Source organism: Pelodiscus sinensis, chromosome 2 (assembly GCF_049634645.1).
Source record: "Pelodiscus sinensis isolate JC-2024 chromosome 2, ASM4963464v1, whole genome shotgun sequence".
Taxonomy (NCBI): domain Eukaryota; kingdom Metazoa; phylum Chordata; order Testudines; family Trionychidae; genus Pelodiscus; species Pelodiscus sinensis.
In genome coordinates, this window is record NC_134712.1 from 50,025,113 (window position 1) to 50,050,908 (window position 25,796).

Consider the following 25,796-nt stretch of genomic DNA (forward strand, 5'->3'; position numbering starts at 1 on the left):
ACTCCTCCATTTCACAGCTGAGATCCTTATTCTCCTGCTTGCCCAAGTTGAAGGCAAGATCACCTGCTTGTGTGGCATTGGCAGCTGCAGATTAGCCACAAGCCCAGGTTCCCAAAGTTCTCCTTCCTGTGGAGCCACCACAGCTTCCCCATCTAAAGAGTTCAGCTAACAGCCTCGTCCTCATCCCTGGATGATGTGCTGCCTGGATCATCCTCCACCTCCAACTGAGAGGATTTTAAATTGAACCAGGACTTCTTGGCTGTGTCTAGATTGCATCCCTTTTCCATAAAAGGGATGCAAATTAGACACATCGCAATTGCAAATGAAGCGGGGATTTAAATCCCCCCGCTTCATTTGCATAAACATGGCTGCCGCTTTTTTCCGGCTCGGGGCTTTGCCGGAAAAAAGCGTCAGTCTAGATGGGGATCTTTTGGAAAATAAAGCCTTTTCCGAAAGATCCCTTATTTCCCTGAGGAATAAGGGATCTTCCGGAAAAGGCTTTATTTTCCGAAAGATCCTGTCTAGACGGGCGCTTTTCTCCGGCAAAGCCCCGAGACGGAAAAAAGCGGCAGCCATGTTCATGCAAATGCCACGGGGGATATTTAAATCCCCCGTGGCATTTGCAATTCCGACTTGTCTCATTGGCATCCCTTTTCCAGAAAAGGGTGCCAATGTAGACACAGCCTTACAGAACTGCAGCATGGAACAAAGGGGTACTTTCTAAGTCACTTTAACAAAGTTACAAAGTCTTGCAACATTAAACTTCTTTCTATCTACTACAAGGCCTTATTAACACTAACATCACTATGTATTATAATATTCCATCCCTTCACTTTAACATGCTAACGTCAAACAGAGATGGAGCTAAGTTAACAAAGCTGCTTGTCTGAGGCCTACATCTTGAATTTAAGTTTAATCCAAACTTTTGCTATAATATACATTTATTATAACTGACTTATTAGTTAAAAAATTCCATTCCAGTGCTACAGTCCTGCTTTGGCACATGAGCATGCACATGCCTACTTACAATACACATCTTGAAGAACCACAGTTGCAGTAAGTAACTGTTTAATTTGCAAAAGAGGCATGTGAACTGGAATACTTTAAACAAAAGTCTCCATTGCCATAAACCCTGACATAACCTCATTAATAGGAGTGGTGTGGAACAATGCAAAGCTGCCCAAGGGCTTCCAACTGTTCAATTAGTATCCACTCAGCCTTTATTTAACATCACTCTCATCAAGCGTAACAGATTGGCTATAGCACACGTTAGACACATGGCAGAGTCTTTTGTGATTGGCATATGATGTATAGTAATGGGACATTATTTGCTTTCGGTTAGCAGTAATCATCAAACTGATACCAAGGAAAGCATTGGGAAGTGAAAGTTGAATATTTAAAGGATCAGCTGCATGTTCCAGATATAAAGGCAAAAAGCTGGGATTGTTCGAGTGAAATGTTGGGAAGGAACAGAGAGTTTCCTAAGGCATTAGAAGCTGAAACGTTATACTCTTGTTTTGTTTTACTCTTTTGCACAGCATGGTGAGTTATTTGATAATATCAGCTTGAGGCAATGCTTAGATCATATTTCTTCAGAAAGCTGTCTGGAAGATTATATCACGCAGTGGAGCTATGAAATGTATATTACAAACGCTCCAACAAATTGGGTAATTAATTACAATTTGTTGCTATAGGAGAAGCCATTTGATGTTACTATTCTCCTTATGGTAGATTAGCTTTGATAGTGGTGTATTATGATTTTGTTTCTGAGCCATTAAGAACTCTTATTGATTATTAAGAAAATGTACTTTGAAGGAATTGTTTTTTATTGTGCTTAAAACAAATTTCTGAAGTAAAAAAAATTAAGAATGTTTAACTTGCTTTTATTTCTCTTAGAAACAATGCCGTCAAAATTACATGCTGGGAATTTACACTAATGAGATCCACTGGAATAAAATTAGCTGTAATTAATGGGGGAAGGGGGAAGAGGAATACCTCTATTCTGAATTAGGCTACTTTTTTTAAACAACTAACAATATCATCCAAAGCCCAAGATTTGGCGGTGATGGGGGACTTCAACTATCTATATATATGTTGGGAAAATAACACAGTGGGGCACAGACTATCTCATAAGTTCTTGGACTGCATTGGAGACAACTTTTTATTTCAGAAGGTGAAAAAGCTGCCAGGGGGGAAGCTGTTCTAGATTTGATCCTAACAAATAGGAAGGAACTGGCTGAGAATTTGAAAGTGAAAGGCAGCTTGGGTGAAAGTGATCATGAAATCATAGAGTTCACAATTCTAAGGAAGGGTAGAAGGGAGAACAGAAAAATAGAGACAATGGATTTCAGGAAGGTAGATTTTGGTAAGCTCAGAGAGCTGATAGATAATGTCCCATGGGAATTGAGACTGAGGGGGAAAAACAACTGAGGAGAGTTGGCAGTTTTTCAAAGGGACGTTGTTAAGGGCCCAAAAGCAAGCTATTCCGCTGCGTAGGAAAGATAGAAAATATGGCAAAAGACCACCTTGGCTTAACCATGAGATCTTGCATGATCTAAAAATAAAAAAGGAGTCATATAAAAAATGGAAAGTAGCACAAATTACAAAGGATGAATATAGGCAAACAACACAGGAATGCAGGGGCAAGATTAGAAAGGCAACGGCACAAAATGAGCTCAAACTAGCTACGGGAATAAAGGGAAACAAGAAGACTTTTTATAAATACATTGGAAGCAAGAGGAAGACCAAGGACAGGGTAGGTCCACTGGTCAGTGAAGAGGGAGAAACAGTAACAGGAAACTTGGAAATGGCAGAGATGCTTAATGACTTCTTTGTTTCGGTCTTCACCGAGAAGCCTGAAGGAATGCCTAACATAGTGAATGCTAGTGGGAAGGGGGAGGTTTAGAAGATAAAATTAAGAAAGAACAAGTTAAAAATCACCTAGAAAAGTTAGATGCCTGCAACTTACCAGGGCCTGATGAAATGCATCCTAGAATACTCAAGGACCTGATAGAGGAGGCATATGAGCCTCTAGCTATCATCTTTGGAAAATCATGGGAGACAGGAGAGATTCCAGAAGACTGGAAAAGGGCAAATATAGTGCCCATTTATAAAAAGGGAAATAAGAACAACCCAGGAAACTACAGACCAGTTAGTTTAATTTCTGGGCCAGGGAAGATAATGGAGCAAGTAATTAAGGAAATCATCTGTAAACACTTGGAAGGTGGCAAGGTGATAGGGAACAGCCAGCGTGGATTTGTAAAGAACAAATCATGTCTAACCAATCTGATAGCTTTCTTTGCTAGGATAACGAGTCTTGTGGATAAGGGAGAAGCAGTGGATGTGGTATACCTAGACTTTAGTAAGGCATTTGATACGGTCTTGCATGATATTCTTATCAATAATCTAGGCAAATACAACTTAGACGGGGCTACTATAAGGTGGGTGCATAACTGGCTGGATAACCGTACTCAGAGCGTAGTTATTAATGGTTCACAATCCTGCTGGAAAGGTATAACAAGTGGGGTTCCGCAAGGGTTTGTTTTGGGACCGTCAACGATTTAGATATTGGCATAGAAAATATGCTTATGAAGTTTGCAGATGATACCAGGCTGGGAGGGGTTGCGACTGACCTAGAAAATAGGGTCATAATTCAAAATGATCTGGACAAATTGGAGAAATGGTCTGAGATAAACAGGATGAAGTTTAATAAAGACAAATGCAAAGTGCTCCACTTAGGAAGGAACAGTCAGTTTCACACATACAGAATGGGAAGCGACTATCTAGGAAGGAGTACAGCAGAAAGGGATCTAGTGGTTATAGTGGACCACAAGTTGAATATGAGTCAGCAGTGTGACAAAAAAAGCAAACATGATTCTGGGATGCATTATCAGGGGTGTTGTGAGCAAGACACGAGAAGTCATTCTTCTGCTCTACTCTGTGCTGGTTAAGCCTCAGTTGGAGTATTGTGTCCAGTTCTGGGCACCACATTTCAAGAAAGATGTAGAGAAATTGGAGAGGGTCTAGAGAAGAGCAACAAGAATGATTAAAGATCTGGAGAACATGGAACGAGGTGTACAGATAGATTGGAATGGCTACGTAGTTCGAACTATCTAGCCCGTGCCGCGTGTAGCCGCGCGGCACGGGGTTCGCACTAGCCGGCTTTTAAAAATGGCGGAGCCGGCTTTATGCTAATGAAGCCCAGGAAATTCAAATCCCGGGCTTCATTAGCAAGTTCGGTATGCATACATTACCCCGCTAGTTCGAACTAGGGGGTAGTGTAGACATACCCTGGGGGATTAGAAGCTGAGTAAGGTCTAGGCAATGCCATAGCCCTGTGTTGGGAAAGGTATGGAGGAGCACATTCTGTTTCAGAGAGCACAGAAATATTGTACTATTTTGAGGGGTGTGGCATACTCTCCCATGCAGCTGGTGTCAAGGAGGATGCCATGATGTAACTTACACTCTGCCCTACTCCTTGGTGAGGCAAAGCACCCTAAGGACATACTTAGGGATTATTCCAAGTACTGCCTTTAGTGCAGTAGCTGCAGTCCAGATTTGTGCTTGTGCGGTCCACATGGAGTAAGGCATCTTATTCCTTCCCCGCACAACTACAGAAGGGCCAGGCAGAATCTAACCCTAAAAGTTTGTGTAAGAAGCAATGACTGGTAACAGGTGAAAAGATCTGATATTAGAATGTGGTTTACATCTTCATAGCAAATGTCTTATATTTCTTAGCTGTCGTGTTCCTGAGTACCAGATACGGACTGTCAACAGATCTTACTGAACATGAGATGTCTTTATCATAAGATCCCTTAGTACTCGACCAGATACAGTGGACGTTCGGTATAAGGTATTTTACATACAGTGCCACCTAATGATTGAACCATATAATAGAATTTAACATTCCACTACATTTCTCCCTTCAAGTTCTACATTCCTACGATTTAGAATATTTACACTCTCACACCCTCATTGAAATTCAATACATTTGTCTGATAAATGTCTCTGAATCATTCTGGTTTTCCAATTATACGACCTGAATGAATGAAAATTTGGCCATGTGGCTGCCCATGAATTGAAACAACTGGCTGTGGTCCATTTGTAATCCTTGTGCTGTCCTCTTCCAGTCTGGCATCTGCAGAATTTGGTCTGTTGATTGTTCTTTCTGAGGAGCAAACTGTAGATGTCAGCTGTTTCCACTGAACTCTCCACTGCTGCTCTGTTACATCTGATCTGGGCCCTGAATTCTTTTTCTGTTTGTCTATCTTTTTTCTCCTTACAAATTGACTGCAGGAACCAGGGCCAGCAGGGCATCAGGTCAGGAGTTACTTTGTGTGGCTGCTGCCTGAGGCTATCTGAGGCCTGTGCTTAAAGGGATCCCCCGGACAGCCTACCTCGATGAGGGACAGAAAAGCATTTTGTTTCTGTATGCTCTGGTTGCCCTCACTTGGGACACCACAGCACTCTGCAACATGGAGCCAGAGCTGCCCCTGGGCACTCTGGTGCTTCTCATGGATGCGTTGCTGTGAACCTGGCTGCACTTTCTGCAGGCTGCAATCTGGGAGGTTCCATCCACGAGTCTGTCAGTATCCAGGAGGCCTTGTAGGAGAGCTTTCACCCTGAGGAACACTAAGAGCTTCCCTGGTCTGCCCCACTGGGGGCTTGTGCCTCATTCCTCCCTCACGTCCTTCCATTTACCCTTCCCTAACCCCCCTTCCTGATGTAAAATAAAATACATGTATTTTCATGAACACAAACTCTTTATTTAACAAAACGGGGGGGGGGGGATGAAACTCTGGTGAGACTGGGGAAAGGAGGTGAGAGAGGGGAGAAGAGAAGGTGGGAGAGGGAAGGAGGAAACCTGGGAGGAGGGAGCTGGGAGGAGAGAGCAAGGGGAAGAAGATGGAGGGAGAGCTCAGGGTTGGGGGTCTCACTGGACCAACTTGATTTTCCTGTGAACCTGCTCCTGGGTTCGCATGTGGCCTTTGGTGGCCAGGCTTGCAGCTATCCTGCCATAGACAGCTACGTTCCTCCATCTAGTGCAGAGATCATGGACATTGGGGGCATCCCCCCCAAACCTGAATAAGGTCCATGGTCTCCACCCTGGAACAGGAAGGTGCCCACCTTCTCCAGGCCCTGTCAGGCTCCTGGAAGCTGGCAGACTGCTCCTGGGGAGTGGTGGAGGGTTGGCTGCCAGTGGCTTGCTGGGTCATGTTTTGGGACCACTGGGTCACGGGCAGTGACTGCTGGCTCTGGGCTGGCAGGCTTGGAGCTTGGACAGGCGCTGTGGTCAGAGAGTCAACCTTTTTAAGGGCTCTGGGGAGGGGGGGAGGAAGAGGAGCTTTCTTGGTTGAGGCTGGAGTGGCCAGCAGGGAACCTCGAAGGGCTAGAGGTCCCCTATTTTGAAATAAGTGTCTACACAGCACTTATTTCAAAATAGCTATTTCGAATTTGGCATTATTCCTCATGGAATGAGGTTTACCAAATTCAGAATAAGTGCTCTGCTATTTCGAACTAATTTCGAAATAGCGGTTTGGCCGTGTAGATGCTAGTAAAGTTATTTTGAAATAAGGGCTGTTATTTCGAAATAATTTTGCTGTGTAGACATACCCGATGAGGTTGGGAAGGGTGTTAGTCTGTGGTCCATCGATCACAAACACACTTAACACATCACTTTTGCCTTTGTAAGTTGTTTCTGTGATGAACTGGCCCATGCAGTTCTGAATTCCTAGGGTACCTCTAGACTACATGCCTCTGTGGTCAGAGGCATGTAGATTAGGCTACCAGGCATAGGAAAATGAAGCGGTGATTTAAATAATCGCTGCTTCACTTAAATTTACATGGCTGCCGCGCTGAGCCGACAAACAGCTGATTCGCTGTTTGTCGGCTCAGCGCGGTAGTCTGGACGCGCGGGTGTCGACATCAAAGGCATTTGTCGACCACCCAGGTATGCCTCCTGGGATGAGGCATGTAGTCTAGACGTACCCCTAGTCAGAGCTGTATCAGGTGACCTCAACTAGGAGAGGGTTTGAAGGTGATTGTAAGTATCTTCTGAGATAACTGTAATATCAGATCCTGAGTGAATTTTAAAATCAATAGTCTTGCCATGAATATTCACTTTCACACATGATGCAAGTTCCATGTCATCACAAATGGTTGATTGTCTATAAAATGAGTCAACTCCCTGAGCTAGAACACCTACAAATATCCATATCCAATGTACTTATTACACCATGTGCTTCTGGCTGCATCATCTCTTGGGCTACGGCCTTTTTTCCACAGCTTGTGCATGCAGGCTGGAATTTGCCCTTAGCCTGGAAGTGCTTGCTCCTTGCTTCAGGGGTTTTATGATAATGACTTTTAACACACATGTGGCTGTGTATTGTTTTTACTAGTTTCAGGTTTTTCAGTTGTTTCTTTTTTTATTATTGTTAATCATGACTGTTTTGCTTTCTGTGTAGCTGGGGCTAAGGTAAATTTCTCTTCAATTGTAGCTGCGGTGAAAGGATTTTATGTATTAACCCAATACCAGCCCGTCTCTGATGTTTTCATGTTTTGCATTCAGTAAAATCACAGCATCCAGCCAATGTATGCAGAGCTCTTATAAAACATTCAACATTTTCCCTGGTGAAAATATGGTCTTTCACAAGCCACATTTCTCTGAGGTGTAAAGTATCAATGAAACATAGCCAGAACCCTTTCAAAGTCATCTTTATGGCTGTTGTCAGTAAAGTCAAAGGAATTAAAGATATGTTCTGTTTGTGTCCCTGTAGCTTGGTTGCAATGTGAAATCCTGCAAAATGTCATTTCCAATTTTTTCCATTCTGAAGATTTGTCAAAGCTGAAAGCTTTCTGGACCATTGAAGAGTAGCACATGAATGACATGCTGAGACTTTTGTTGCTTCTATCTGCATCCTTTATTGCTATTTTCTTTTTATTTCCATTCTTAGTTTACTCTGGACCTTGTGTCATGTTGTTCTGTACCAGATATGGACTGTCTAAAGAACTTGATGTGTTCATCATAAGATCCTTTAATACTCCATGGTTAAAGGATGGTTAACTATGGTTAGTTGAAGGATGGTTAACTATGGTTAGTTGAAGTTTTTTTTAAATAAGGTATTTTACATACAATGACAGATAATGTCTACTCATAATAATAATCTTTAACATTCTATTACATTAGTTTTTTACTGTTTAGCACAGCATTAAAGCTGTATATAAATATGACACCATCCATGCCTCCAGCTCTCTGCTAGTAAACTGTTTCTGAATTGCTTCTTCTAAAGGAATTTTGTCAGTTGTAAAGGTCAGCAAAGCAGTGAAAGTGTTTTTCCTGAATGGGCTCCTTCAAGAGACTGGATCAATCACTATGAAATTCAGAGAAGAAAAATTGATGGAGCTCTAACCAAAACTCCTAATGCTCAAGTGATCCTACTATAATATTTGTTTTTCTTATGGCTTTGGTTGTTTACAGTCTGTCGCTGTACAAATTCTCTTCACTTCTCTCTCAGGGAAAGTGGTTTGGGGGAGTTTGGTGGTATAGGAAGACAGAAAAACAACACATAGTACTTTCTTCATTTCCATTATCAGTTATATAATGTGTTTTTTAGCTGACAAAAATTTCACTGCCATTTCTCTTTCCCCACACAACAATTCAGGATTAAAGCTCTATTGAGTTGTGGTGTACACAGCGGGAGGATAATGAGAGCACACGCTCCCATTGACTTCCCTTACTCCTCATGAGGAACAGGACTACCAGTATTGATGGGAGTGCTCTCAGTTCTCATAAGCAGGTCTTCACCAGACCTGCTAATTCGAGCCCCAGAAGATTGACTGCAGCAGCGTTGATTTTCTCTGTAGTGCAGATAAGGTGCCACATAACTACTCCCTGTTTTAATAGTTCTACTTGTGTTCACAGCCCTTTTTGACCAATTTCTCTGGATGTCCAGGTGATATATTTTGTTGAGACAAATGCTTGTTGAAAGAAAGTTTAGGGGTATGCAGATGAGAATGTTTAAGAGTATGCACACTAGATTTTTTTCAGTGCAAAGTCAGTGTCTAGCTAGAAAACCAAAGTAAGTACAGTTAGCCAAATATTTCAGAATCTCTGAATAAAAAAGAGAAGATTAATTTTTGTTCTCAAAATGGTCAAAATTGTGGAGCCATTCTTTGAATTAATTGGTCTATCTATCCCACACTGAACTCTTCCTCTCTCTCTAATTCTTTTCCCAGTTTTCAGTACAATCTTTCTCTCAAGTTCATTACACAAAGTCCAAAAAATCACCTCACTGAGAGATCCTGACACAATTTTCTTGTTTTGATTGGCACAATGCTTTGGTTCCACTGGACATTTTGATGCTGTTTCTGTACAAGCTTAAGGCTGCAGTCAGGTTTTCAATGAAGAGCAAATATGCTGGGCTAATAGTTGTAATTCTGCAGATTATAGGAGCGTTGTTTGCTATTGTTTGCCACAAGGATGAAAACTTCATTAGAGCTCTAATTAACATGAGCTGAGACTAATGGGGTGCCTTGGCAAACTGTTGCAAGAGTGATGCATTTTCCCCTCTATCGAGAAGGAATTTGAGGGCATGTGTTAGTATCTGTCAGTGGCACACACTAAAACATTTACTGCTCCTGACAAGTGAAGAGGATGAGGCGGCATAGTTCTAGCATGGCTCATTACTTCAGTAATACTGAAAAAAACAAATGTTGATGCACTGTAGTGGAGGCTAACAGAATCAATCCATCTCAAGGTTAAAATGTAATCTAAACCAGCCCACCAAGGGTCAGTCATGTGATTATTTGTTTTCATCTGCATGATCGCCATCCCAATAAAATGTGTGGTAAACCACAATGGAACCCCAAACAGGCATCTTGGGTAAACTGTTCACAGAAATGCAGCTCTCTTAAAAAGATAGAGCAGCTCAATTCCTCATGAAATTATATTGTGCTCGTAAGGAACCTGCAGAAGAGATTTAGAGATTTATTTCCAAAATAACAACTGGAGCCAAGGTTTGAGGGGGGGAACCCTCAGAATAATTTTAAAAGAAGATATTTACTCAAAAAAGCAACTCATTTAGAAATAAACATAATTGCAGTGATTTAAACATCTTCTAGTATATATTGCTGTGCATGTATTCAGAGAGGAAGTGTGAGAGTGTCATCCCAGTTGAAGATTCGTGATGATGCAATGTCATATAGAAGTGTTTTCAATGTGTCATTATACATCAGCCTTGTAAAATAGCCAAGAAAACTCTAAAGCCCAGACAAATATTAATTAGCCCACTCTAATCCTGAATCTCAACACGTGGCTCTGATATACACTTCCTGTGTGACCTTGGTCATTTAGGCCTTTTCTCCACTTACTGGGAGATAGACATTGTGGAGATTGATCTCCTGGGGTCGATTTACTTACTACAACCTCCCAGGAGTCCTTACCAGACCTGCTAAATCATTCATTGATCTTATCCCCATTGACTCTGGTACTCCACCCATTGGCCTCCTGCAGAGGATATGCCACAGAAATTCGAACTAAGGTACATCAGTTCCAACTATGCTGTTCATGTAGCAGCCTGGATGGTGCTTTCAATGACAGACAGCTGTCACTTACCCACAATCACTCAACAACCACTGAAAGGTTCCATCTTTTCACCATTTTTATTTAATATGTATATGTGCCAAAGGGTTAGTGCAGAGACATGGTTTTGGGTGTTTTCTGACTGCTATTGACACTCAACTCTATAGCTCCATCTTACACTACCCAGTTGACTGTTTGAGTGGCATGGATAGCTAATAAACTGAGGGGATAATGTTCAAAAGAGTTTCAGTTACAGTTAGATGGTAACAGCGAGGATGGCTATTTTCATTTACATCTGATCAGAAAGGAAGTTGCATTAATTTCTTTCAGACTGTTCTTCCAACTGTTATTCTATTTGTTTGTTTGTTTTTACCTGAAGATTTGATTATTGCTATGTGCTTTACTACATTTTAATGTACCTGGGACAGGTTCAGATTAAAGCATAGGTATTATAGATCCATGATGAAGGCAGCAGGTCCTGGAGTCATGTGTCTGCAGCAAAATCTTAGCTTTTATTCAAAAAGATATTTAGGCCATTAATTTCCACCTAGGTCTAGGTCTTCAGCTCCCATTGAGTCTGCATGGACTGAAATAATAGTTTTGAAAGAAGTGACCAGCTCCAGCATCTCAATGAGGAGTTAACTCCAAGACCCACTCCTCTGGAGGAACATGGCAACACCACCCCAGCAGAAGCATTCCATAAGTGGCCAGAAAAGTAGTGTGGGCCAGACTCCATTGACCCACTTAAGCAAATAAATCCCAGCTACAGGTGTAAGTACTGGCAGCCTCCCTGCTGACTTTTCTACCTCTACAAGGGAGAGAAGTACCTCTGCTGCTCCTGAAGGGAGTGGAGGGAAGGGTGTGCTGCTAGCCATTCCTATGGTGGAAAGGGTCCTAAGCTACTGCTCCTGTCTCTCAGGGCCCCCTGGAATTGCTACAGCAGGTGGGATCATGGTGTAGAGCCAGGAAGACAAATATATATGCCTAAGCTCCTTTTTCCAGAACAACTCACAGGGAACCAATATCAGCATCTGTAGGGCCCTCTAGGAAGCCTTCACTTGCTCTAGTTCAAAGGTAACTGAACCTGAACCCATCATGTCTTCCACTGTTAATTGGTATGACAGCATTATTAGGCCCATGAGACATTTAACTGATGATTCAGCAGGGGTTATACATCAGATACCTATTCAGTTAGCCCACAGCTCTGTGGCAGTGGCACTGGGTATGCTCAGACCAAATGGAAAAATGGTGAGTGTACTTGCACAGGTTTAGTTCCACTTTTGATTTTTCAAAATGTGGAGTCTGGTTTGATAATGGGATTCAGGTTAAACAAGAACAGGTAGAGGGCTCTGTCCTAGAGACCGGGAATACTACCTGAGTGAATAGGGACTCTGTATAAGTGTTTCTTTCTGCTCTGCCTTCCCCACCTGGAGTTTCCAAACCCTGTGTATTATCATTCCTGGGGACAGGACAGTACTGGACAATGCTGTATCACTAGCAGCACAGAACTGACCAGGCCAACAATGGAGAGCTGCCATTGTAGCAAGACCAGGTTCATATCATAAAGCAGCCTTGCTACAGCAAGAGCCAACTAGACCAGCATGGAGCAGAGACAATGCCATAGAATTGGATTGGGTAACTGCATATGAGAGTGGGATCTGTTATAGCTGATTTCTCTGGCCTGGAGTATATGGAGGAGAGCAACTCCCCTGACTACCACAGAGTGTAACTGGACATGTGGGTGAGGATTTAGGTGGATAGGAATTGTATATTAACTAAACAAGATGTGCAATTAGTACATTGTACCTCTGGCCTATCCATACTCCGAATATATACACTAGGTTTTGTTCATTTTCTTGTATGTAAATATGGTTAGCATGTTTCTTTTGTTGATTTGTTTCCCTTTCCACAATTATTTATGGTTCTGTATTCCCAAGAACTTCTGAGTGCTTGTGAGTGAAGGTAACTCACTTAGAAAAAAGCCTGGGTAAGTTATATTTTAATTTATCACAGCCAGGAATAGGAGTGCAGCTCTGGGTAAGGGTTTGAACCACATATTTATTTTAGAATAAAGACCACTATACAGATTGAACCTGGCCATTTTTTCTACCACTGGTATCTAGCAGAAAGGTTGCATTATACATAAATATATGCATACAGATTCTGCACGGTAGCACCCCAGATGCCCCTACCAGAATGGGATACACAGAAAATAAATGGATAAACTGCTGTTTTAGATAACAGCAAAGTTTGTAATGCAAAGATGACTGGCAAGAAACCACACCCAAATTTACATAATACTTTTTTAGGGATTTTTTTTTGGCTAAGAGGGAATCAAGATCCTGCAGCAGAAGGTGGTGCCTATATTCAGAACTATACCAAATATGGAACCTGCTTCAGGAACACACCTTTTTAAAATACAATACCTGAGAAGATAAACTAATACATGAACATTAAAGTCAGAGTGCTCATGACTACATCATGTAGAGTGCTCCATGCTCTAAGAAAAATGGAGGTCAGTGAGTAAAAAGACCAGAGTGCCTTTGACTGGGGGGGATTATATAGCTATCAACTAATTAAAGCTAAATCTGATTTAGGTCAGCTGTTGTGAGCTTATTGGTAAAGTGTTTGCTACTAATACTTGCTGAGGCCATGGAGAATAAAACAACTTGTGAGAAGGATCTTGGTTAAATAGTGGGAAAGCAAAGAGTCTGGTAAGGCTAACGTATACAATAAACTGCAGAGCTACAGCTTGTGGAATACTAAAAATCAGGTGGGAAAAATAAATTAGGCAGAGTGCTTTACAGCAAGAGCCAGAAGAAGATAAAATCCTTCTTAATTCATTTATACTGGCCCATACTGACCAAATGAACAAATAGATATTTTTGTTAGCTGCATTTTATGGAATAATTGGCTTTCTGATACATTATTTAGACACATTAGCGCAAAAAGTGAGTTTTAAGAGCTCAGTTCAGAGCTGATTTGTTGTTTTGTCTGGGTTTATGATACATGTGGGTGGCTTTTTCATTTTGTTTTTATATGCTTTTAAACTTATTGGGGCTCAAACAGGCCTCTGACTCATTTCTCAGGAGGTTTTCCCCTCTCATTACTTTTTACCTACTCCTGACTGTGTGATAAATAAGATCAAGAAATGTCCTAGTTCACCTTTCTCTACTGATGTGGCTAACATTAATAAACAATGCTTTTCTTCTGGGGGCCACTGCTGCTTGTCTCCTCTTCCTTAAGAAGCCATTTTGTCCACCGTCCCAAAAATAGGGTATCAAAATCTTCTGAAAACTGAGACCTACTTCAGGAAAATAAAACTACTTGCACTTCACTTCTGTTCCCTCCCCCCCTCCCCCCAATGTGGTGTTAAAGGTCCAACCATTGTTTGGAATTATTATTACATTTTTAAATATGTCCTCCATTTTTTCAGTTTGAGGAATGATGTATATGTGGTATTAAATGTTGTATCTTTGAACATGTTTTATTATTTAAAATTGAAATAGAAAGTTACTTTTCAGATTTAAAATACTATTATAGTACTTCACAGAGATTGATTTTATGCTTAGTTCTTTTCTCCAATAAAGCAACTCACATTAAGGGTCTCCTCAGATGTGGCTGCTTCTTGACTTATTTACCCTGGTAGGTTTCTTGTGCTTGGTTCCTTTTTGGACTGGGCGTAGGGATAGGCAAAAGTATTGGTATTTCCCAAACTGCCCCACGTAACTACAGTAGGGGAGATTTGCCTGAAAAATCAATAGCATGATATGGCTCAAAATAGAGTACCCAATTCTAAATATAATAATTAACAATACATTTCTTTTCCTTAAATAACTGATCAAGCAAATGGTACATTATTGTCTAGGTTGTTAGGGAACAATCAATGAATACAGGTTAAAATACATGATCAGATGAGAATGTATTCCTCTTGGTTTAAGCATCATCACTTTCTGTTAGCAATGCCTCCAGAACTTCTGAATTTCTTCCCTTTCTGTCTCTCTCTCTCTCTTTTTTTGTTTTTTAATACAGCATTTTTCCAAATACCAGGTCTTATTAGGTAATCTCCTTGTTCGCTTCTTAAAGTTCCAATGTTTGAGTATACAGGCAGTCCCCGAGTTACGCGGATCCGACTTATGTTGGATCCTCAGTTACGAACGGGGTTTGCTGCCCATCTCCCTGGTCTGCTGGAGATCAGCAGACCAGGGAGACGGGAAGCAAAGCCTCTGAGGACCCCGGCAGCGGGACAGCCGTGGCGCGTCTGGGCTGTCCGCTGCCCGCGTGCTCCGTGGCTTTGCTCCATGTCTCCCCAGACCAGGGAGACGGGGAGCAAAGCTGGGGAGCACGCGGGCAGCGGACAGCCCAGACGTGCCGCGGCTGTCCCGTTGCTGGCATCCTCAGAGGCTTTACTCCCCACTTCCCTGGTCTGCTGGTCTCGAGCAGACCAGGGAGACGGGGAGCAAAGCAGCGGAGCACGGGGGCAGCGGGACTGCCCAGACGCACCGCGGCTGTCCCGCTGCCGGCGTGCTTTGCGGCTTTGCTCCGCTTTGCTCCCCGTCTCCCTGGTCTGCTGGAGACCAGCAGACCAGGGAGACAGGGAGCAAAGCCGCGGAGCACGCGGACAGCAGGACAGCCACGGCACGTCTGGGCTGTCCCGGTGCCCCCATACTCTGCGGCTTTGCTCCGGACGCCTGTGGTACAGCAGCTGGGGCGCTGCCGATTGGTCCCGTAGTGCCGCTCTGGGTGCTACTGGACCAACCCGGCAGCACCCCAGCTGCTCTGCCCCAGGCATCCTGATTCAGCCACTGCTGGTCAGTTTCAGCAGCGGCTGAATCAGGACGCCTGGGGCAGAGCAGCTTGGGTGCTGCTGGGTTGGTCCAGTAGCGCCAAGGAGCGGCGCTACTGGAGCAACCCAGCAGCACCCAAGCTGCTCTGCCCCAGGCGTCCCCAAGTCAGCTGCTGAAACTGACCAGCACTGACTACAGGAAGCCCGAGGCAGAGTTGCTCTGCCCCGGCTTCCTGGAATCAGCTGCTGATCAGTTTCAGCAGCAGCTGACTTGGGGACGCCTGGGGTTCTTAAGTTGAATCTGTATGTAAGAACTGGCATCCAGATTCAGCCTGTTGAAATTGATCAGCAGCTGATTCCAGGAAGCCTGGGGCAGAGCAACTCTGCCTCGGGCTTCCTGTAGTCAGCCGCTGGTCAGTTTCAGCAGCGGCTGAATCTGGATGCCAGTTCCGACTTACATACAGATTCAACTTAAGAACAAACCTACAGTCCCTATCTTGTACGTAACCCAGGGACTGCCTGTATTGAACTAACTGGAAGATGTCTCTCCTCTAAAGTCATTACCTGTGGAGCCAGGGGCCTGTGTAAGGATGTCTGTATCACATATGTCTAGCTTAGTGTCCATGCAGAGGGGTCCTGCGCATTTTTAGCATGCCATAGAATGGGTCCCTGCACTGTCCCTACATGTGCAGGTATGAAAGGTCATGATGGGACAAGCAGAAAAGGCTATGGAGAATTCACAGTTGGGTGTATCTGGATGCAGCCCCAAGTCACTGGTGCTCTTTGATAATATCAAACTACAGAAAGAAGTATTTGATCAATCACAAGAGACAGTCTTAGAAGTGAAAATTAGTACAGATTGGAGCTCCCTGGTCTGGCACTCTTGGGACCTGAGTGGTCCCAAATTCCCAAATCAGGGAGTCTGTTGGACCAGGGGAGGCCAAGGGTCCCCTTCTGGCCATGAGCCTTTGGGATATGCTTTACACTGCACCGGTTCTGCTGCCACCAGCCCCAGCCAAGACCTCCTGCGCCAGCCTTGGCTGTGCGCTTGGTCACTGGACTGGCAGGGTTCCCGGCTGCTGGATGTCCTGCCAGCAGCCAGGTCTTTGCTTCTGTCCCTGGCCAGCCTCTGCTCCCAGGTGGGCTCTGTGGTCCAGTAATATCCATGGTCCAGCAGGACCTCGGATGTTGCCGGACTAGAGAGTGCCGGATTACAGAAGTTCACACTGTAGTTTGATCTTTTATCGTGCTGTATTTGAATAACACATCTATGGTAACTGCTGCATTTCTATCACTATTCTACATCTATGGTAAGTTACTCGGAGGTAAATGAACTCTGTTCAAACTTTCAATTTTCTTTACAATTGCAGTAGGTCACAATTCAGTTCCAAAATAGTATCCATATTTTTCCCATTGATCTAGGGGTAAAGTAACCCTGAACCAATTTCTTATTGGGCAGTCCATCCAGGATCCTGTTGCCAGGTTGTCTGTGGTTTGCTGCTGTGGATTTGTGAGCCTGTTGGTTCTTTTATAGACCCTTTATAATTTCTGGAAAATTACAGAAGGAACAGTTTGATTTCTACAAGTCTTTTTGTACAGCTTCTGAGGCAAATTGTTAAATTGTCATATAGGTATTGTAATGCTTTGTATATTGTTAGAATACAGTAATGGAGAAGAGTTGATGAATAAATAAACCAGCCCTTATAACTTCTGGAAAAATCATTTTGTAGCAAATAGCGTTAGAATTTCTGTTGTCTAACAACAACTCTGACTTGGAGGTTACAGTAAATCGATGGGAAAGGTGCTTCAGAATTTGGATCCAGACTCAGCTCCAATGTTTACTAAAATATGAATGTTTTAGATTTTGGGAATTTGGTTTGGATCAGTCTCTAATATTAAGGGAATTTGAGCAGAGGCGCTAGAATAATGTTCACAATAGGGAGATGGGCTGAGAGATATTGAACCAAGCTAAACCCTGTATATAATGGAATTCGCTTCAAGCCAGTGTGTGGGGCAGCACTCCCAGTGCCTCTAGTTCCAGCAGTTTTGTCCCAAACCTTCAGGAGGATGTCAGCATTTATATGTTCCTTCTGTATATGGCCTATTTCAGAATTCAGCTTTGGAGTGGTGGGGGGGGGGGGTGCAGCAGTTGTGAGGTTGTTATGAAATGCAGTGCGAGATTTATGGGACCTTGCGTGCTCTCAGGCCTAACAGTGGTATACACGTCCTACACCAAAAGGTTCATAGAGATGTGATGTCTGTTGGCGACGGATTTATAGCTATTGGCTATGACTGAGGTTTGCTTTTACAACATTGTTTCCAATTAACTAAGTTCCATACAAAAATTACATTGAGAGAATATTTGAGATGCATAGTCAGCTAAATGTTGAAGTCAGGAAATGTTCCAGTGACCTCTGCATATATCACCTTAACTCTGCCCAGTTTCTCTGTGTAGATTATGATGCAGGTACACTATTTCTCAGATAAAAATATGTAACATTTTGTCCTGCAATGTCAGACATGCAATTTTAGCCATTTATATTTTTTTCATCCTGTCATAGTAGTACATGAATCATAGTCATAAAGATGGTCAATCTTAATTGTTATAGTTCATATGATGGTCTCTGTCTCTATGGCAATGTATTTAAATAATCTTCAGTACCCATGTATCATATATTTGTGTTTTCATCAGAACTAAACCCTTTTTCTCAATTTGATTTTTCTTTCCTGAAGTTCAAAATATCAGGGTTTTTTAAATTCGCTTTTTCTGTAGCAAACTTCAGAAGATTTAAAAGTGCTAAATTGGAGAGAGTGGCTGTCAACAAAGTATTTCTGTCAAGAGAATGATATCTGTGGATGTGGCAATATTGTCACAGGGCTGGAATTCTCCCTCCGCTTAACTCTCTAACCAAAGTGGGCACATCATACTGTCTGGTAAGGACTTTAGTTCCAATTTAGCCCTGATGTAAGTCGAGGCCTGATTCAGCACACTAGCTAAGCATGTGCTTAAAAATGCACTTCCTTACACCAGGACTAAACATAGCCCTTTTACCTACTAGTCTTGCTGTGAATATTCTGCTTCCCTGCCAAGCTTAGCCAGATTTCTGAAGTTGCATTCATATTTTGTTGGACTCACACAAGCACTACCTAGATATTATTTTTTTTAGTGTGCAAAATGTTCACAATTTATTTTAAATGTCTAGACTTTATGAATTCATTGAGGATTCATTGCAACAGTGCCAGATACAATACGTTTGTCTAATACTCAGAGGGATGTCAGAGTATTACAACAGGAATTATTCAGTATTGAGTGACCATGATCAAGAGGATGATTTAGATGAAATGTTGCATAGTGATGTACTCTATATTAGGAAAATCAGATCTCACATTAACATCCTGGCCACAAATGCTCTGACTATCCTTCTAAAGTTAATCTCCAGGATAGCTTACTATTTCCCCATATCTTATACACTCACACATACCCTTTCACATTACTTTGGCCTTTGTATGTCAATTAGTAGTTGTTTGGTCCATATTTAATTGTATGCCCCTCTTCCAATACATTCAAGTTGTTGCTCCATTGGCTCTTGTAATCTCAAATGATTTGAAAGACTCCATGGTGACTTTCATGTGTCTACATTCGACTTTTATGCTCCTCATTTCTCCAATATTCCAGTTCTGTCAAGCCACCAAATCCTCTCAGGCAATCATGAGAAGAATGACGGAATAATTTAACCACTATCCCCATTTCAGTCCAATATTGAATTCAGGCTTTGTGAAGCATTGAGAAGAGACGACACATAGCTTGTGAGCAACTCAAAAGAACTAATGAGAAATCTGCAGCACCATCAAGGTTGACAAATTATGAAAGTATGTTATGTTTTCATGACACTGTTACCATTTGAAATCTGAGAAAATTCAAAATGAATGGTCTCTGCAAGAGTAAAATCGGAATAAAACTGCCTTGTGATTTAGTGCATGTCCAAATTCATGTATTTGCCATCTATGTGAGGCACTGTACAATATTTTGAATGAAAGAACAGACCAGCCAAGCAACACCAAAAGCATGAGGTGCAGTAATGCCTTTGGCAGCTCATTTTAAAATGCTGCTGGAATAACTTGGTTATTAGCATGAAAACAAGCCAGACAGAACCTTCCTGAAAATAAACTAACTGAACACAGCCATTGCAGTTCAACTCACTGACAAATAAGTGGAGATTTCAAAAACCACAGGAATCAAGTGAAGGCTACAAGTTGTCACATGTAATGACTGCAAGTGAATATTCCTGCTCAGATACTGTAAACCAGGCGAACTGGCCTCAGTCTTATTAACATGCAGTTTCAAACAGCTGCACATGATCCAGCATGTCAAAATTTATAAGAAAAAACTTAACAAATGATCTGGTAGCACTTTAAAGACTAACAAAACATGTAGATGGTATCATGAGCTTTCGTGGGCACAGCCCACTTCTTCAGATGACCAGAGTGTTGGAAGAAGTGGACTGTGACCACGAAAGCTCATGATACCATCTACAGCTTTGTCTACATTATAAGGTTTTGACAGACTCATTAGAATGAGTTGTGATGTCATTGGCATATTTTCGGCCAGTGTTTTTTGCGCAAAAAGCAGCAGTGTAGCCATTTTCGTTTTGTGCAAAAAACCCCTTTTGTACAAGATCCTTATGCACAAAACAAGCGGCTACACTGCTTCTTTTTGAGCAAAAACCCCTTGCGCAAAAAGCATTGGCAGAAAAATAGGCTAATGACATTGCAACTCATGCTAATGAGTCGGTCATTAGCATACTCTGTCACAAAAATCTGATAATGTAGACATAGCCTCAATGTTTTCTTAGTCTTTAAAGTGCTACCAGACTATTTGTTATTTTTTAAGTTTTTCCGTTACAAAGTTACTCGGCTACCCCTCTGATACTTTATAAGCTGAGCAATCAAATATCTTCACACATTCACTCTAAGAGGGTTCAAAATTAGAGACCTGGTCTATGCTGGGGAGTTTAGGTTGAACATAGCTGAATTAGGTTGGTGTGTGTGTGTGTGTTTTTGTTTTTTTTAAAAAACAAAGAGTCCATACCATCAAGCCCATCCCTTCAACTTTAAGGTAAAGTCAATTTTGGTACTCCTGCTTTTTGCAAGGAGCAGCTGTAAATTTGGCTTTGCATGGTTGACTTTAGGGTTGTGCAGACACAGCACTGTGAAAGTCAATGTTCTTGGCCTCCAGAAGGTATCCCACAGTGCTCTGCTGTGATCACTCTGGCCTGGACTTACATAAGAACGGCCGTACTGGGTCAGACCAAAGGTCCTTCTAGCCCAGTATCCTGTCTACCGACAGTGGCCAGCACCAGGTGCCCCAGAGAGGGTGGACCGAAGACAATGATCAAGCGATTTGTCTCCTGCCATCTCTCTCCAGCCTCTGAAAAACAGAGGCCAAGGACACCATTTTATCCCCTGGCTAATAGCCTTTTATGGACCTAACCTCCATGAAATTATCTAGCTTCTCTTTAAACTCTATTATAGTCCTAGCCTTCACAGCCTCCTCTGGCAAGGAGTTCCACAGGTTGACTACACGCTGTGTGAAGAAGAACTTTCTTTTATTAGTTTTAAACCTGCTCCCCATTAATTTCATTGGTGTCCTCTAGTTCTTCTATTTAGGGAACTATAAATAACTTTTCTTTATCTGCCCTCTCCACACCACTCATGATTTTATACACCTCTATCATATCCCCCGTTAGTCTCCTCTTTTCTAAACTGAAAAGTCCCAGTTGCTTTAACCTCTTCTCATATGGGACCTGTTCCAAACCCCTAATCATTTTAGTTGCCCTCTTCTGAACCCTTTCCAAGGCCAAAATATCTTTTTTGAGGTGAGGAGACCACATCTGTACACAGTATTCAAGACTTGCCACACTGCTGTTCTCCAGGTGCACAGGAAAAGCCCTGGGAAAATTTGAATTTCATTTCCTGTGTGGCCAGTGTGGTGAGGAGACTTCAAAGCAGGCAGCACACCTCAGCAGCACACTGGACCATGAATGCCCTGGGTCGCAAACAAGCACTAGCACAGAGTGTGCAGAAGATCCTAGACCTCACTGCTGTGTAGGGAGAGGAATCTGTTCTGGCAGAGCTATGAACCAGCAAAAGAAGCACAGATTTCCCAAGATTGCAAAGGGCTAGAGAGGCTACACTAGGAACACTCAGCAGTGTGGTATGAAAAACGAAGGAGCTGAGGTGGGCATATCTGAAGACACAGAAGGCAAACGGATGGTCTGGGTCATCACCGCAAGCATGCCACTTCTATGAGCAGCTGCATGGGATTGGGGTTGGGGGGAGGCTTCTGACCAATTTCCTAAGCCAGTTCATGGATTCTTCCCAAGACACTTCTCGGGCAGCAGCGTGGAGGAGAGAGTGGACGAGGAAGAGGAAAATGATGAGTGGGCATCCAATTTTACCAAAACCCAAACCTGTTTATAACGTTAGAGACAATCCCCTCCTCCCAGGATGTCTGGGCTGCTGGGCCTTGAGGTGGGAGAGGGCCCTTCTGGTGAGCTCACATTTTTTATCATGCTAAATATTGGGTAAAGGCAATTAGGTGTGATCTGTGACAGCTACTGTGCCTACACAGCAGGAGCTCTCTGGAACAGCTTGTTAGCATGTCTGGAGATAGAATGGGAATCCTCTTGGCACATCTCCATAAAGCTTTCATACAAGAATTCTTTCATCCTTCTCACAAAGTTTGTGAGGGTGCCTACCTTATTCCATCCTCCATGATAGGACATCAGTAAGTTGTCTGGTGTCATTGCAGCCTAAGGTCCAGGTTCCTGGCCACATGGCAACCTGGATGAAGCAGGGGAAGCTATTAACTAATGCCTCAGCAGTAAATCTCTTTTTGCTCTTTCCCAATGAATCATCACCTCCGGACCTCCTTCCCACTTGGAGCTTTCTTGGTGTCTGCATGAGCCCCTACCCTGCCTTGCTACCATGCCCAGATCTCCACCCCTCTGCAGGCTTGAGTCCTGGCCTGTCCCTTACCATACCTGCCAACTCTAAACACCCTGAGATCTCTGTGGTATACCTATTGCAAAGTAGCTGCTTAAAAGCATAATTGTGGCCTTGTACATAACTCATCCCTTTTGTTTTGGGGCAGACCTTCCCTCAGGGATTAAATTCTATGATCAACAATGTACCTCCTATAAAGTCTGCCGTTCAGTTTTTGTTACAGTGGGTGCATCAGCGAGCAAGTTGCACGCTCTCACAGCACCTCCAACAGTCTGGCTAGCACAAATCTGAAGGTGAAAACATACTAGGGATGATGTGTTCAAGGAGCAAATGCAATCTTCCCACTTGGACAAAAAGCGATTAAGGGAGTGGAGGAAAATGCTTCTGCATGAGACGAGAGGGAAGTGTGAGGATAGGAGAGAGTTCAGGGAAGGTGAAGTGAAGAGACAGGAGAGAGTCTTGAAGTTAATGGCAGATGTGAAGATATGCATGGCAGAGTTCCAGGGCAGCCAAATACACAGGTCCTTGTGGACCCACATTCCCTCCTCACCAAGTTCCATAGTCTCCTTCCCCAGTGGCCCTAGAATGGGGGGCAGGGAGTCAAGAGCAGCCACACACTCAACCCCCAGGGATGCATCCCAGATCAAAAGGCTGACCTCATACCAGTGATTGCTGCACAGGGGATTGTAATATGCTGCTTTCCCATCTCTCCACCTATATACCAAAGCTCCCACCCCGAGCTCTTCTTTTGTCACTGCTTCCCCATGTCCCTAAATAAAAATACATGTTTTCTCAACAGGTTTTTTTTTTGTTTCTGTTTTTCATTGCTTAAGTGGAAGGGTTTACAGGCAAGCACACTTAATGAGGGGGCACCTCACTAAGAGTAACATGCACAACAGTCGTATCTCTGTCTGGCCTTTTACAAAGCTGATTTTCAAAGCCTCTCTGATTTCTAGATCCCCCTCATTGAGCTCTCCTTATTGCTCTAGCATCTGGCTGCTCATGATTACTGACCAGGTGCCATATCTTGGCCATCTACCCTGGAATAAAACTTTCCCCCTTACTTTCACAGATATTATGGATCACACAACAATAGGAATGTCGCTTTCACTAAGATCGAACCTAGTCAATAGACTGTGAAACTTCCCTTTAGAATGTGCTTTTGGATGTTTATCACCATTCTGCTCTTGCTCGGCATGTAGTGAACTCCTCCTTACTGCAGCACAGGCTGCTTATATATGGCTTTGAGCCACAGGAGTAAGGGGTAAGCTGATTCTTGATGGATCACTATTGGCATATCAATGCCTCTGTTGGTAATTTTCTGGTCTGGGAAGAAAGTTCCAGCTTGCAGCTTTCCAAAAAGACAGGAGATCCTAAAGATGCACGTGTTATGAACTTTTTCTGACCATTCCATGTTGATGTCGGTGGAAATGGTGCTGCAGGTACTGGTGGATTACAAGGGCCATCAAGAAATACCTCTTGCAGTTTATGTGCTCTTTGTGAAGATAGTCAGATGTCAAGACAGGGATGGTGCATTCCATCTATTGCCCCTACATAGTTAGGGAATCCCATCACAGCAAAGCCATCCACTATGACCTGCACTTTTCCCGGACTCCCCATCCTTGGCAGCAGAAGGGTATTGATTGATTGTCTTGTCTACTTGGATCACAACAGGCCCCGCTGTAGATTGCCTCACTTCAGATTGATTCCTAACTGATCAGTAGCTATCTGGTGTAGCAAGCTTCCACTGGGTTATTGCCTCTCGCTGTCAGAGCAGGTCTAATTCTAGTATTCGTGCACTTCAGGGAGGGAGAAAGTGATTCTCAAAGTTCCATGAAAGTGGCCTTAAGCACAGGAAAGTTTTTTTTTGCAGCCACTGCTGCATAACTATGCAGCCCCACTGGTCTGTGCTTGTCTCACAGCATCAGAACAGGTTTTCCATTGTGCCAAGATGATCAAATGCTGGTGGCATTTGCCAGTCACCCAACTCAAGAGCTTTATGGAAGAGTATGTTTGTGGCCTTCCAAGATGCTTTCTTATCCCAGTGGGCCCTGAGTATGTTTTAGATATCAGCATAAAGTGCACAATGTTTAATATGGTTGCCATAGTACTTTGCTGCTGAATGGGTCTCATGCTGGGTTTCATGCTTACTATGCTTTGGTGTCTGCACAGATAACTGGGAGGGGGGTCATGAAAAGACAGTTTGCCATTGCTTTTAAGTGGGGGAAAGTGAAGGAGATGAGTGAATTATGGGTCACTGTCATGTACCCAAGACCATCTGCTGCACAGATTTGTACCCAGCGTGCACTAGTAGCATAACCCAGAATGCAAAACAGCAGCAGGAACTGTGGGTTAGCTACTCACAGTGCATCACAGTCAAATTTGATGGTAGCCACCCTCCTAGGGATGCCTTATATCGAACTACATTGAATTCTTGCTCATAGTGGGGACATGCACCTTTGATGCTACAAAATCAGGTGCTAGAAAATTGACCTTAATACGTTTGACCTTGATCTCTAGTGTAGACAAGGCCCGAATGTTATCGATTGAGTCTCATCAGTGTGTGGTGCATTTGACAACAACAACCTCCAGTGGTACTCTGCAGCTTACAATAAAAATAATATGGTTGAAAAAAGTGTAGAGCACGGCTAATCTAATTGCTTTGATCAGCAGAGAATCCATCGACTTAGGCAGACAGATATCAACTCCTAAGATGGCAATGGAGCTAGGATAATGTCTTTGCATGAATATGAACCAGAAGCTCCAGACAGTATAGCAGGATTCAATGGCTAAGTGAATTAAAGTGGTGTGTGTGTTTTGGTTTTTTTTGTATTTTTAAATAACTAGTCTCAGCAAGAAATCTGGTGACCTATAGTCAATCACTGAGAGAGTGAATATGTATGATATAAGAATTTTAATCTACTGAAGATGTACTAGGATGGGAATAACCAACCTGCGCAATTGCTTGTGGTTCTAGCTGATAAATATGCTTTTGAATAACTGCCCAGAGACTATAAATTATAGTTCGCTTGTCTGATAAAGAGTGGCACCTGAAAACAGAAATTATTCTACACATTTTTAGTTTTGAAAAGTGGTCTGGATTGCTTGGTGCCTTTATCTATTCCACATTTAATGATCCCTAGATTGAACTACATAGGGCCATATTTATAGTCTATTTAATGATAATTATTTGATTGAGTCCTACTTTTTTTAAAAAAATACCTATGGCTATTTTTTTTTTTAAATTAAATGGCATCTCCTATTTTCGGAAGCACATGATATGGCTCAACTGCACAGAGACCTCAAGTCCAGCTTATACTTACTTCTATGGAAAAATAAAATCTTTAATATTTCTAAATTTGTTACCTGATCCACTCTAAACACTTGAGGCCCTGATCAAAAGCCCATTGATTTCAATGATAGCAC

At 42.7% G+C, this 25,796-nt stretch overlaps 2 long non-coding RNA genes across 2 annotated transcripts in view; one reads left to right on the plus strand and one right to left on the minus strand.

Moving 5' to 3' along the window:
- LOC142827020 (uncharacterized) overlaps nucleotides 1-25,796 on the minus strand; it is a 78,161-nt gene that overhangs the window by 50,545 nt on the left and 1,820 nt on the right. Inside the window, exon 2 of the long non-coding RNA XR_012901360.1 lies at nucleotides 22,124-22,208. This is a non-coding gene — a long non-coding RNA (uncharacterized LOC142827020). The remainder of the gene's footprint in view (nucleotides 1-22,123; nucleotides 22,209-25,796) is intronic.
- Nucleotides 8,017-25,796, plus strand: part of LOC142827019 (uncharacterized) — a 29,151-nt gene continuing 11,371 nt past the window's right edge. Inside the window, exon 1 of the long non-coding RNA XR_012901359.1 lies at nucleotides 8,017-13,293. This is a non-coding gene — a long non-coding RNA (uncharacterized LOC142827019). The remainder of the gene's footprint in view (nucleotides 13,294-25,796) is intronic.